Source organism: Phoxinus phoxinus, assembly GCF_949152265.1.
Source record: "Phoxinus phoxinus genome assembly, chromosome: 1".
Lineage (NCBI taxonomy): Eukaryota > Metazoa > Chordata > Actinopteri > Cypriniformes > Leuciscidae > Phoxinus > Phoxinus phoxinus.
The window spans coordinates 26,745,853-26,759,036 of NC_136876.1; the positions used below are offsets into that span (position 1 = coordinate 26,745,853).

The following is a 13,184-nucleotide window of genomic DNA, read 5'->3' on the forward strand; positions in this document are numbered from 1 at the left end:
TACCCTCTCACGCATGCTGTCATCATAACTAACAGTGCAAACATAATGCAAATAAGAGATTCATTGTGCAGGGTACACAGCGTCATTGATTATAATGGGAGTTTTGGCGAGAGTCCAGATAAACTTGTGCTGCATGATTGACAGCTCCAGTGATTGTAAAGGGAGCCTTCTTTGATCACTTTCTGTATATAATTTAATCACAATTTAAATAACAGATTATTTCATGCTACTAAGAGAAATAATGTGAAGTTGACCTTGATTTACTGATTTACTGACGCATAAACAGCAATAACGATTTTGAGACAATGAACGTCTGACTTTACATGAATATGTACATATCAGAAATCACAGATTAAGCATTAGAATTAACTCTGTTACTAACATGTTGTGGCATTACTGTTGGGTTAATTTCTTACTGTAAAAGTCTGCTTGCAAAACCTGCACCGAAATTGCGACTGATTTACCAAATAATCCACAGTGATATGTACTGAACAAACAAAGAACGCTCTACTTAGACATTCACAACATAGTTGAAAATAACCACTTTCCTAGCATCAGGATTAGCGGTGTAATGGATCGCAGTTGATCCATGATCCGTACAGATAAAGCCCCGTGGTTCCCATCATCCTTTCCATATTCTGAGCTATGCTTATCCCTCAATTTGGATGGCTTCATCATGACAGGCGGTATGCCTTGCATGTTCTGGTGAAGAGTCCACTGACAGACGCAAAGGGTGACTAATAGCATTGATTTTAACAACAAATAAAAATGACGAAATATGGAGATACAAGGTTTCCGACAGCGACAATATATACTTGTATATAATAACGTTCTATTTCAACTTTTATTTTGTTGACCTATCTAACATTAGAATAGAATGTCAACAGCAAGCTAATATAGTATTGAACATGTTTCTCTTTTCTGAATTTCAAGATCAAGGTAACCTTAGCCTAACATTCAAATATTATATCCAGTTGTCTTTCACAAAATATCAAATATTTTCTGTGGTAATTTTTTTTATCTTTGCATGAAATATACAAAAGCAGCCGTGTTAAGTTGTGAAATGTGTGGCAGGTGAATAGTTTTATGCAGTAAATATGGTCCTACTTACAAAAATGTACAAATACAAAGGTTTGGGTCATTGTTGACCCATGTGTGTAAAATTGATGTAGAAATACAAAAACTGTGTTTGTTTATAAAGTAAGAAAGGAAAAATAAACATAATGATTTGTGGAAATCAAAAACAAGATATTGATTAATAAATGATCAATTACATTTCTTTCAAAGATTCAGCAAAGAAACACTCAGCCATGATTGAAATAACATAGAGAATGAATACAGGTCATTTTAGACTCATGTTGTGCATTAGAAGGGTAGTGACACACCAAAAAAAATTGTGCGAAAAGAAAGAGGGGAAAATTAAAATAAGGATTTGTAATGATCTAAAACAAGTTAATTGAGGAATACATGGAATACTGAATGATGAAAATGAATTTATTTAGACACTTTAGACCCATGTTGTGCATCAAAAGGTTAAGAAAATATTTGTTTTCATTGTCTGTGTGGGATTAAACACCATTTAGGCGACATGAACACGATGTACTTCAGCCTGATATAGATACTGAGAGAATGAGAAAGAAAAGAGAGAGACGAGAAAAGAACAGCACATGCAGATCTTTGACCAGCTGTTTTTAGAACGCCCTCCAGTCCCCATTGGTTGTAAGCCCCATTCCTCTCTCTTCTCCTTTCAATCCTCATTTTCCTCTCTCCCCATGTGCTCATTCACTTGTTTTATCCCTATCACCCTTCACTCTGTTTTACTGTGTATTGTCTTTCCTATAGTTTGGTGAGGAACCATGAAAATACTTTTTGTCGACTTCCCTCTTTCCTTGCGCCATCAAGTCATGTTTCTTTGCAAAATGTTTGCACATCTTGACCTTTTATTTGCTCTCATTCACATGTGGGTCCTATGGTCCTTTGGTCCTTTGTTTAATGAATCTGTCTATCATTCATTTGGAGTTCTGTTCTGTTCTCTGCTCTTTTCTTCAAGGTGAAAAATGAATTGAGGATGACCCAAAAAAGTTTGCCTGGAAACTAGGATAAGAACATCTGTTGTCCTACTAGCGACACCATGTGCGGTAAATAGACAGGGTGACAGCTGAAGAGTAAGCTCTTCACCGTTCCCCCTTCCCTCTTATATTATTATATTATATTATAGTATATTATATTATATTATATTATAGATAAATATGTAGGCCTACTATACATTTGTTAAAAAATGTAACTACTATTTTTTTTTTTAAATTAAATGTACAATAAAAAAATTATACAAAAATATAATTAATATAATACAAAATTGTTTAAATACAATGTTATTTAAAATATAAAATAATTATTATGTACTACAAAGTTTGTATGATTCATTAAATATAACATTATTTTTCATTAAAAATATTATATGGGCACATGCTGTTTAGGTGGGCATGGCTACAGCTAAATACTCTTGACACTGATTCTCATCTTTGATCTTTTTTTGCTTTAACCTTTCTCTGCAATCTCTACTTTTCTCACGTAGTCTCCGGCATTCAAGTCTAGCATACACTTCTCCTAAACATTCTTTCCATCTCTCCTTCTCTTGCCTCCATTGCTTCCACTTTCTCTCTTTCTTTACTTGAGCACCCTGTCAGTTCTGATGACCTGGTTCTTGGTAACTGGTCTGGAGTCTCAGATTAGCTCTCCAGTGGAGAGAAAGAGTGAAGGATCATCTCTATAGCTTTGATGTGAATTTCAGCTGGGTCAGATACTCATGACTGCAGTCCCAGAGTAGCCCGTTTTGTATTTGCTGCACAGCGGTACCAGAGGCATAACATTTTTGCAATTTACAAGCTTTGGTTAAAGGACTATTCCGGTGAAAAATGAACCTAGGGGTAATTAACACATGAGTTATACTGAGTCGATCGTTCTCTGGGATGCGTTTTCATGATAATTGAATGTAAAGAGTTTTATCTCTAAAAACAGATTAGCTTATAATGCTAGTATATGGGGCATATAATAGGTAAAAGTACATCGCTAATACCACTAACAAGGCTCAAAATAGCCCCACACTAACATGGTAGCATAATGAGGGTCCCTACATGCAAACCGAAGCATTGAGAACTTTGTTAGCTCGACTAGTCGAGCCACGAACGCCGTGCTACGTTAGTTTTCACAAACGTAATTCCTATCGACCAGCTCACTTAGCACGGCGTTCGTGGCTCGACTAGTCGAGACTCTTTTCCAAGATGGCTCCTGCCTGTATACGCGTAATGTACTGTCTTTATAAAATATCTTCTTATTAAACTGTCTGTACACTTACACAGTTCTCAATGCTTCGGTTTGCAGGTAGGGACCCCTCATTATGCTACCGTGTTAGTGTGGGGCTATTTTGAGCCTTGTTGGTGGTATTAACTAGCGATTTACTTTGACCTATTATATGCCCCATATACTAGCGTTATAAGCTAATCAGTTTTTAGAGATACAACTCTTTACATTCGATTATCATGAAAACGCATCCCAGAGAACGATCTACTAGGTAACCATGTGCTAATTACCCCTAGGTTTATTTTTCACCGGAATTGTCCTTTAAGAGAGTCCTTTAACATAAACGACATCAACATCACACGATGTCACCAACATGAGGAGCAGGTGTAGACTTGAGAGGGGATGGTGGGGTTAAAATGTAGGAGAGAGAAAGCTGATATAAGTGACAAAACTGAAAAGGATAGAAAAAGAAAAGACAAAAAAGAAGAGGTTATTTGAGAAAGGGAAGTAAAGGAGGTCTGCCAGGAGAAGGGGGGATGGGTATCACACTGTAGAGAGAGGTGGTGTGTGTGTGGGGAGGGGGGGGGGGGGTCTCCATGATGATGGAGTGATAGAAAAATAACTGTGGGGTGCAGGCCGCTCTTAGCTGAGCATCAAAGCTAATGCCCAGGGATCTCTGATCCTCAAAAAGTCAACACAAATACTAACAGGATTGTGTGTGTGTGTGTGTGTGTGTGTGTGTGTGTGTGTGTGTGTGTTATATGTGACTATTTGTAAAAGGATTTGGTGGGTTAGAGCTGCACAGTTTTACACATTTAAAACAATCGTACTAAAAGTAAATTTGAACGAAACCACAGTATTTGCAAGTAATGGCTAAATATGGCTAAAACATACTGTATTTAATTTCACTGCCATAGACATCAGACTTTATAAGCATTACTGAAGTACAAGCAAAGTGCAATTTAACTGTATGTGTACAATATATTTTTTGCTTACCTGTCTATTAAAACACATGCAAGAGCGGTGTCTCGTCCAAGTTTGTCGCGAAGCTCTCTCCATCCTGAAAACGCCACACCGATATTGATCCTTGTTTTATTTCTGTTTTTCCCAAAGCCTGTTGACAAGGCGACAATGACAAGGGACGAGTCATTATTTAAAACTGGAATTGTTCTGGGAAATGCTTCGAACATATTGTACATATAATCCTCAGGCTCCGACGCGATCCAGGACGACATTGAAACAACGCTTCTGATGCTGGCATCTTTCTGAAGTCAGTACAGAGATGTATGCAGAAGAGATGTTTAAACTGGACACGTCAAAGCAAACGTTCTTTCACTCTTCCATTTGTCCTTTTGTTGATAGACATAAGTGCGTGGAGTATGTGAGAAACTGAACATGCAACTGAACATCCAGTGTAGACAAATGTCAGCCGTTAAGTGACTGAACACCACTGGGCGGCTATGGTGCGATGATGTATAGCTATTTGTCAGTGTCTTGCTCTGGCATATGCATACATATATTTGCTGTGATGTCACAGATCCCGCAATATCAAAACAAGTCATTTTTGGAGCTGATTAAATTAATGCTTTGTTTATGATCAGGAGGACGTTTTAAGCTATGAAACTTGGAGGATGTTTTAATGGTACAAAGATCTCTTACTGTCAAAAGATCAAGGAAAATATGATTTCTCATGTCAGGACCCCTTTAAATCCATGAAGGAACTTAGAGGTCAGTTGTCTCCTTTTAAGAAAACAAGCCCAACCAAACCGGTTTAGCTTCTACAATTAATATATGAATATTAGAGCTGTCAATTTATATGAACAAAAGAGTCAATCAAAATATAAATGCAAAAACACAATTAATAATGTGCAAAAAAAATTAACCCATTTGCAAAGCAGCTATTAAATTTCCCTACCATCTGAGAAATTCAGAAAATGGCTCAAATGTCCATTCGCACAATTTTGAATTCAAATACCCCTGGATGTTGCATAAGGGAAATAAATTAAGCAGAACACAGGAGGAAAAAGACACATTTTAAAACACTTTTAAACTGTAAGCACGTGTCTTAAAAACACTGTCCTCAAGGCACAAGACACTGAAAAACCGTGAGACATAAAGCAATTGTCAAAGATCTCCATTTGCATGCATCCATAGATTAACTATTTATAAAAACATAGGAGTACAAGAATGTGTCCTGTGCAAATGGCCTCTAATTATGATAAGTTCACTTGCAAATTATATTGCTGTGGACTATCAGAGATGTGCTCGGTGATATGCAAATAAAACAAATACTATGTTGACTTCTAAAGACAATTAGCCCTGGTTTCACAGACAAAGCTTAGCTAGTCCCAGACTAAAATGCATGTTTGAGCTGGTTTAAAGCAAATTGCACGGGCAAATCTTAAAATATTTCAGTGGATGCACACCAATTTGACTGAATTTAATCGATTGACAGCACTAACGATTATATACATTTGCTGGTATTCATAAAGACCTAAACTAGGTGTACGGTGTACCACTACAGTAATGTTTCACACACATATGATGCATATGAGAAACTGCATGCAAGCTAAATCAAGTTGAACAAGCGAATAAATTATTATAAATGATCAGTTTTAACCAGCTAGTTCATCAGAAGCGGGTTTTAGCTGGATTTTTGTACTAGGAAAATGGCTGTAACATTTACTGAGCATCTCATTTCTGAAGCTGTTACACCTAACCTGGAACGATCCAAAACACACAGCACCCATTCACCAAACCAGCATAATTATTTATGCCAAGGCACATGCACACACAGACAGAGCACCTGCTGGGAATGGTACGAGCAGAGCTCTCCTGGCGACGTACTCCAGCACACAGCTCACCAGCAGGATTATTGAGATTAATAACTGGTGATTATTAAGATGAATACACCGATTATGCCTGTTGTGCCTTATGCTGCCACTGTCGTTAATTAAGGCCACATCGTTAGCACACCAACGGCAGATATTAACCCCGTACCCATCCATCCCCATCACCGAGGGCAATGGTAACCATGGAGTGCTTGCTACACCTCACAGTGGTTTTGGTATAAAGTCTTTGGTTATTAAGATACAGCACAAACATTAAGGGCTCTTTAACCACAGCAAAGTAACATTCATATATTCTTCAGTAGCTTCACTGCTGAAAAAAACTGCTTAAACCAGCCTAAGATGGTTAGGTTAGTCTGGTCTCTGGTCTGTTTTGATAGTTTTAGACAGGTTGAGGGCCTGCTAAACCTAATAAATACCAGTGTAACAAAGTTCGTTGTTATGGAAAGAAGGTGGCGGGGACCGGCGAACATTTAAAGACTTTAATAAATAAATAAACAAATACAAAAATTAAAGTATAAGCCAGCAGGCAGCAGCCCCTCGCAGACGACTGCTGGCCACACAAAACACAACATAAAACTCAGGCCTGTTCCTCTCTCGATCATCTCCACTGACGTTGCTCCTCCTTTATGCTTCCGCTCCTCTTTGAGAGATACGAGGGCGGTAAGTCGCGCAGGTGTCACTCATCAGTAATCACGCCACCGGTCTCGTGCCGTTCTCTCACGTCCCTCAACCTCGTCCTGCTCGTCGCAACCAGTTAGGAAAGGTTGGGAGACCAGTTAGATCAGATTAACACCAGCTTGGCCTGGGTGGGAGACGAGGTAGACAATCTTAAACAAGCTCCAAGACTCCATATAGCAACTTCCTTACTAACTATTGATAAGCAATAGGAGTTTATTGAGGCAAAAGTCATAGTTTATAGTGAATATGTGTTCCCCAAACTCAAGTGTGACCAGTGTCATTTATATATAAAACAGCTTACACCAGCCTAGGATGGCCCATTTAGTTTACACCAGAAATATATTGTTCAATTTGAAAATATATTTTACTTAAACCTTCAAGTGAAAAAATAGGTAACGCTTTAGATTACAGCCCGGAAAGTACTGCGTAATTACAATGAAATTACAGTGTAACTTTCGGTAATTACAGTGTACCTATAAAGTACTTATGTGTAAGTATAGGGGAACAATATGTAAAGTCTTGGGAATAAAGGGGTAACAACCAGGAAAATACTGCGTAATTAAAACTAAATTACAGTGTAACTTTCGGTAATTACAGTGTACCTATAAAGTATGTACGTGTAAGTATAGGGGGACATAATGTAAAGTTTTGGAATAAAGGGGTAACAACCAGGAAAATACTGCGTAATTAAAACTAAATTACAGTGTAACTTTCGGTAATTACAGTGTACCTATAAAGTACGTACGTGTAAGTATATAGGGAAACAATTTAAAGTTTTGGAATAAAGGGGTAACAACCAGAAGAAAAAAAAAATTATTTAGGCAAATTATTAAGTATTTTAGAACTACGGGGTACTTATACTATAATACAATCTTACTTTTGGGAGCAATTTAGCGAGTAGGCTACATACACTGCACCTTTTTGTAATAATAGTGTATACAAATACAAGGCTTTTTTCAAATTACGGGGTAGCCTATATATCAGTGCATTTATAAAGTAGGCTAATTTGTTTTTATTGCAAAGGTGCACTGATTAAGTTGTTTCAAAGCAAGTAAAACTATTGCAACTTTTTTTTTTTTTTTTATGCTGGGGAAATATACTCTTGTTTCATGTAGTTACAGGGTAAGTATGACATTGCGGGCCGTAAATTAAAGTGGTGCTTCTTACCCTCTTGTTTCTTGTAGTTACAGTGTAAGTATGACATTGCGGGCCGTAAATTAAAGTGGTGCTTCTTACCCTCTTGTTTCATGTAGTTACAGGGTAAGTACAATAAAAACACATGTAAACACACAATCTGATATCACTTGGAAAACTTTATTTGAAAAACAACTTATTTTAAAACGGATTTACAACACTTTCTCTTGCTTGGTTTCCTCCTCCTCTTGTTCCTCTTCTTCTTTCTTTCCACTGATAAATCTTAAGAAGGAATCCCATGTCTCTTGCTATTCTGTATTATGTGTTAAAAGAAAATACCGTACAGAAATGTCCTCACCATTTACTCATCTTTTACCCTCATGTCATCCGAGATGTATATGAATTTCCTTCTTCAGATTAACACAAATTTTTTTTTTAGAAAAATATATAATCTCTGTGAATGCATAATGCAAACCCATGTGTTCCTAAAAGTTGACATCAAACAGCACATACAGCAATAACTAAAGTAATCCATACGACCCCAATGGATGAATCAATGTCTTCTGAAGTGAGACGATAAGTGTTTGTAAGAAAAATACCAAATATTTAAACATTTTAAAGACTATCGCTTCCGTTCCGACCAACTGTCACTTGCGCGTGCATGAGAGGGTTGAGTTCACGCTTGACACGCGTGACGTAAGCGCGCCGAGAAACCGAATGTCGATTTTTTTATTTTTTATTAATGCTCACAACAAAATACAAACAATAACACATAATAATAATGAAAAACAAACAATACAGAAGAACAGAGATGGCAGTTCTCGCGCGAGTTTCACATCTAACTCCCGCGAGAACGTAATGAACGCGTGAAGCTTTACCTAACACGAAGCCAAGCCGACTCTCATGCACTCGCTGGACGCTGGTGACAGTTGGTCGGTAGCGAAAAGATGAGTAAATTACGAGAACATTTCTGGGTGTACTGTATTTTCTTTTAATACATAATACAGAATAGCAAAAGACTCATTCTTAAGATTAGGCTAATCAGTGGAATGATAGAAAAAGAAGAAGAGGAACGAGAGGAGGAGGAGGAAGTAGGAAGCCATGCAAAAATGTATACTTTCTGTCAGGACTTTAGTATTTGAAATGAAAAGTTGATTTTAAAAAAGGAATAAAGAATAATAAGTGTAATATGTTGTAAATCTTTTTTGAAATAAGTTGTTTTTCAAATAAAGTTTTCCAAGTGATATCAGATTGTGTGTTTACATGTGTTTTTATTGTACTTACCCTGTAACTACATGAAACAAGAGGGTAAGAAGCACCACTTTAATTTACGGCCCGCAATGTCATACTTACCCTGTAACTACAAGAAACAAGAGGGTAAGAAGCACCACTTTAATTTACGGCCCGCAATGTCATACTTACCCTGTAACTACAAGAAACAAGAGTATATTTCCCCAGCATTTAAAAAAAAAAAGTTGTAGTTTTACTTGCCTTGAAACAACTTAATCAGTGCACCTTTGCAATAAAAACAAATTAGCCTACTTTATAAATGCACTGATATATAGGCTACCCCGTAATTTGCAAAAAGCCTTTATGTATTTGTATACACTATTATTACAAAAAGGTGTATGTAGCCTACTCGCTAAATTGCTCCCAAAAGTAAGATTGTATTATAGTATAAGTACCCCGTAGTTCTAAAATACTTACAGTATAAATAATTTGCCTAAATAATTTTTTTTTTTTCCTGGTTGTTACCCCTTTATTCCAAAACTTTACATTGTTCCCCTATATAATTACACGTACGTACTTTATAGGTACACTGTAATTACCGAAAGTTACACTGTAATTTAGTTTTAATTACGCAGTATTTTCCTGGTTGTTACCCCTTTATTCCCAAGACTTTACATATTGTTCCCCTATACTTACACATAAGTACTTTATAGGTACACTGTAATTACCGAAAGTTACACTGTAATTTCATTGTAATTACGCAGTACTTTCCGGGCTGTAATCTAAAGCGTTACCAAAAAATAAATATTACAAAAAGTACTTAAAGTGTCAAGAAAATACATTTCAAGTCTTAAAATACATCTTAGGTAAAGGCAACATTTATTTTAGGTCTTTATGAGAAAAAAATATGATATTTACATTGTGCAAAACATACTGTAAAAAATACCATTTGCCAAAATAGCAAATGTATTTTAAGACTGGACTTTGTAAGGATATTTGTAATATATTTTTTCACTTGAAGATTTAAATGAAATATATTTTCAAATTGAAGGCTTATGATTGCTGCTTGATATAACCATCTGATAGGCCTCAACTGTAACCATGGAAACTCAGACTAATAATGCACTGCTCATGAGGCTGCTGGTAAACTTTTTGAAACTATAACACCCACCTGCAGCAGACCAGTAAAAAAGATGAGATGGGGTGGAGTCTAATGAAAAATCCAAGCTCTCCCTCTCACAGATAAAAACAAACAAAAAATCTCAAATCTGGCCTATACTCCTCCACTGAGCTGAACTGCGCTGATTGACACCCCCTACACACACTCACACTCACACTCACACACACAAAAACATCAAATACATACACACACGAACCCTCTTCAGCTCTGTCTTTAACTGTGTGGGCAACGGCATTGATTTTCTCTTGAGCTGAAGGGATGACATCACTGTTGGAGGGGAACAGCATGTGGGCGGCTCTTCTGCATGCCTGTCTTTAGTCAAGCAGACGATGATCGGACAATGGCCACCGAGGGGTCGGTGACAGGCAAGGAAAAATGTCAAAATCTTTGGTCTATGATAGCAGCAGCAGCTAGAGAGAAAAAGAACTGTGAAAGGGGTCACTCATTGTTTTTCAACCATTAACGCATACACGCACACATGCCGTGAGTGAGAAGGGCTGCATAGTGCCACTTTCTTCATAGGGAAGACGACTTCAGATATCTGATGAGCCGCATGAACGGTGGAGATGAGAAGAGAGGAGGACTGCAGGAGAATGCTCCCAATTATCTTTAATAATCCCTCTGTAATCTTTCACACTGAATGGAAATTGTGCGGAAGGGAAAAGCATAGGAAGATAAAGATTACAATTAAAGTAAAAATCGCATTTTTTGCCATGCAGTAATCTGCCATCGTTGGGCAATGAGCTTTATGTTTTTTCTGTGGTCATTCATCTCTAAGAAGCTGAAAGGACTAAAAAGGGAGAATGAAACAATGAGGAAAAAAGAGAGGACAGATACTGAGCTATACATATTGTTACTGAGTTGATGTTTCCAGAAGACATCCTGCTGAAAAGACCAACTTAAACCTGGTTTATGCTGGTTAGTGCTGGTCCGACGTGTGGCAAAACTTAGCTGGTTATTCAGCATGGCGTTTCTGATGATTCTGGTTGACCAAAGAGGTCTTCCTTGGATATGCTAGTGGAGAAACATATCTGATTGGGACCAACACAGTAAACACTTTATTTTGACAGTCCACTTTAGACACTCTACTGATACGTAACTTTGCAACTACAGTACAATGTCAACGAACACTTATTATTTAGAGTATTTTTAGACTGTCTGCTTAATATTGACATGTAGTTGCAAAGTTACTTATTGTCAGTAGAATGTCTAAAGTGGACTATCAAATTAAAATGTAACCTTGGGGCCAACTAAACACAAATTTCGCAAGGTTGGGAAACCAGTTAGTCCATATTAACACCAATTTGGCCTGGGTGGGAGACTAGTTAGACCATCTTAAACAAGTTCCATATGGCCAAAAAGATATATTTTCATATAGTTTTTAATATATTTAAAAAAATATACAAAAAAGGTAAAAATATTCATATTACAAATTGATGTTTAAATATTTGTATATAAATATATTTGATAATGTTTTGTTAGTTATAATTGCTCATATATTTATGTAATATAAATGTCTAAAAAAAAATTTAAGTAGAAATGCCTTGCTTGGTTATGATAGTTAGGAAGTATACCAAATTGGGGACCTAACTAACACCAACACACAATGATCATGTTCGCAATTAATATATTTTTAAGCAGTCTATAGACCTTCATTTTGAACTGAATTGAACTCAGGGGTTGTTCTGAATTAAATGAGTATAACTGCTAGAAAGGGGGAGGAAAAAGTAAAGAGATGAATAGTGAAGAGTTTCAGCAGAGAGAAATTGTCCCACTTTTAACCAGCAGTAAATCCCACGCAGCACATCTTTACAATCCAGCACTTACTTAGAGAGACGGATGAGAGAAGACTAGGGGGAAGGTGCATAAAGGCCCCAATGGCTTAAACATAGAAAGAAAACATTGCTGTAGGGAGAGTGTGCTGGAATTAACTTCACATCTCAACACCAACCGAATTCATTAATAAAATATCAAATCTCTCAAAAACAGGGTTAATTTTTTTCTACATCCAAAACTAATTTAATTTGTTTGCTTATGTGTGTGTGTGTGGTGTGTGTGTGTGTGTGTGTGTGTGTGTGTGTGTGTGTGTGTGTGCGTGCGCGTGCGTGTGCGTGTGTGTGTGTGTGTGTGTGTGTGTGTGTGTGTGTGTGTGTGTGTGTGTGTGTGTTGCACACTTGCACTCTCACTTGTTAGTAATCGGAAGTAATTTTGATGTAGCATTCTTCAAAAAATGTTAGGTTAAGGTGGCAGACTCTTTTACCAAGCTAAGGCTAATTTCACAGGTAACATTTAATAAGTACACACAACTATGTAAAATAAAATCGAAGGTTTAGGAGAATTTGGCAAATTAGCTTAATTGGAAATCCTACACAATACAAATATTGCATTCAAAAATTATTACAACATTTTCCCTTATTGTTCTTTTATTCCTCCATTCATTACATCTTATAGTATTTCCTCTCAACTACCAGTACAGTAGAAAAAAAACTGCACTGGGTCAAAATTGTTAGTTGTGGTGGAAAGGATTGACTGATATATATTGATAAAATAATGTTTAATCAAACAAGGCAGACAGGGAGGATCAAATAATTTTCACAAAATAAATATTGAAGTGGTTTATCAGTTAATACATTTCCATAAAAAATAGAGCAAGGCTGAAATTGTGGATCTGAGACAAGAGAAAAATAAATAATATAAGACATTTGACAAGTAGTAAAAATAAATGCATGCTGAAGTTTAAGACAGTTTTAATGTTACCTTCATAAGAAACCTGTTATTTGATTAAAAATCCACCAAAGAAGTGCATGTAG

At 36.7% G+C, this 13,184-nt stretch overlaps 1 protein-coding gene and 1 long non-coding RNA gene across 2 annotated transcripts in view; one reads left to right on the forward strand and one right to left on the reverse strand.

Annotated features, from left to right (window-relative positions):
• The window catches only part of cacng2a (calcium channel, voltage-dependent, gamma subunit 2a), an 85,368-nt gene that overhangs the window by 34,077 nt on the left and 38,107 nt on the right, over positions 1-13,184 (forward strand). The gene's annotated exons all lie outside the window — the stretch shown is intronic.
• The window catches only part of LOC307007729, a 65,431-nt gene that overhangs the window by 22,420 nt on the left and 29,827 nt on the right, over positions 1-13,184 (reverse strand). The window contains exon 2 of the long non-coding RNA XR_013799664.1: positions 4,297-4,414. This is a non-coding gene — a long non-coding RNA (uncharacterized lncRNA). The remainder of the gene's footprint in view (positions 1-4,296; positions 4,415-13,184) is intronic.